The 2,107-nt window shown below is 58.4% G+C and overlaps 1 pseudogene; it reads right to left on the reverse strand.

Annotated features, from left to right (window-relative positions):
• Nucleotides 1-962: 962 nt before the first annotated feature.
• Nucleotides 963-1,822, reverse strand: LOC139226179 (sorting nexin-18-like; annotated as a pseudogene).
• Nucleotides 1,823-2,107: the final 285 nt, after the last annotated feature.

Consider the following 2,107-nt stretch of genomic DNA (forward strand, 5'->3'; position numbering starts at 1 on the left):
TCGGCCCAAACAATCAGGCTGACACAAGCCATGTCCCCGCCTCCCTGTAGACCGCAGGAAAGAGTCCGTGGTGGCATGATAGCTGCAAGAGCCTTATGTCAGGAGCTTGTAAATGATCGCTTTGCCTGAAAGAATGTTGGTGCTATTTTCAAAGCTGCAACACTGCTGGGTGTGCAGGGCATACATCAATAGTGGGCATCACCTTGGTGCCAATTAAAGTTTAAGTTGATTGAAGTTAAGTGTCATTATACCCTTTGATGTTAAGGAATAAACAGCATATAACGGTGCAGCTATCTGAGCCAATGCGCAACAAGGTTATGTTAAATAAAAACCATTTAAACCGACCATTTGTCTGAAATCATAAGTATATCTGTAAAAACCAACCCTCCCCTCCCCCCTGCTTCTCCTTCCAGCTCTACCCCTTCCCCTTCCCCTCCTGACTCCAAGCCGCCTGGCCAAGGAGCTCCTCAGCCGCTGCTTCACTGGGGGTGGGGATATGTTGGCCGAATCGCTGCTTGGATGGATACGGGAGAGGACGGTCCTGAGGTGGGAACATGCTCCGAGCAGAAGCAAGATGTTGCTGCTGGCTCTCGTGTGGTTGGCAATAGGGGTGCAGCACCTTGGGGTGCAGTGCCATGCTCCGGGACCACTGGGAGGCCTCTGCCACCAGTGTTCCTGGCTACCAGCTCCAGGGCCTCCTCCATCCCTTCCATGTTATATATTACTTGTTGGACAAAAACTCGGTGCCAACTATGTTCTTGGTGCTTAGTAGACATTTTGCTCCCGGTGAATCTCCCCCGTGCCTCCCACAACAGCCGAACAAGCACACACCACAGCCACACATGCTTTCAGTCCCTCTCTGCTCCCTCTGTCTCTGTCTCCTCTTTTGTGCATGTAATGATGACCCCTGAATCGCAGGAAACGAGCGTCGCCATGCCGTTGCTAAGGACGCAGTGGCATAACTACGCCAATGCAGTGGCATTGGGTCCCTCGCCTGAAGAGATGCCCACCACCTGCTTCCTTGCGAACTTGTTGGCGGTGTGGCTCAGCTGGAAAACGCTCTCATCCATCCTCTTGGTGAAAGTTTTGAACCCGTCGCCCCTGCTCTTCACCTCCTGCAGGTCAAGGGGGCTCTGTGGGGTGCTGAGCGTCAGGAAGAAGTTGTCCCCCACCATGTCGTCCTTCTCGGTTTTCCTGTTGCCCAGCTCCCAAGCCCTCTCATCGTTGCAGGTGAGGAAGTGCTGGAAGGCACCGCAGCGGGCCAGCACCAGGCGGCTCGTCATGTGGTTCATCCACAGGGTCAGCCCTTTCTTCCACTTGGAGATGAAGTCCTCCTCGAAGCGGCCGGTGGCTTGCTTCTCGGGGATGTGGGGCACCGAGAGGACAGGGAACCTCTCCACCAGCTGGCCGTACAGCCTGTCGAAGTACTTGTTGCGCGGGTTGATTGGGCACTGGGTGTGACTGGGCACTGGGTGTGTCTGGGCACCAGGTCGATGAGATGCCACTCTTGGTGCACTTGAACTCGATCTGCTCGGTGGGTTGGTCGATGGAACAGGCAGACGGGTAAGGGTTCTCCTGCCATTCAGGGCCGTGTGGGCCGGCCGGCTGCCATGCAGATCCTGTCACCATCCTTGATCAAGCCGGCCACCTCGCCCAGGATGAATGTCTCGCCGCCCGACATGACGAAGCTGGAGAAGCGGTTGAGGTTCCTGGTGATCGTGGCCGTGCTCTTGGAGGAGGAGGCAGCGGCCGAGAAGGGGGACGACACCGACCCCCCGACATTCTGGCCCCCGGCCCCCGTGCTCATTCGATAATCGCCCATCCCGTCGAAATCCGACAACCCGCCTTCGCCGCCTCCCCGCTCCCGGACAGCGGCTCGCCTGCCACCGTCGCGTTATCGTCCCAATCGCCGCTGCCCGACACCTGGTACTGCAGCCCCGCCAGGACCAGCCCCTCGAGGACGCCGCCGCCCGTTTGGGCGAGAGGCAGGAGGCAGAAGATTCTGGTGGTGGGGCAGGCCGGCACGGGGCAGCCGCTGGGGGGCTGAGGCTGAGGAGGCACCGGGCTGTCGTAGCCGCCGGTCGGCACGTTGGCATAGCGGGAGACG

Source organism: Pristiophorus japonicus, chromosome 16 (genome assembly GCF_044704955.1).
Source record: "Pristiophorus japonicus isolate sPriJap1 chromosome 16, sPriJap1.hap1, whole genome shotgun sequence".
Lineage (NCBI taxonomy): Eukaryota > Metazoa > Chordata > Chondrichthyes > Pristiophoridae > Pristiophorus > Pristiophorus japonicus.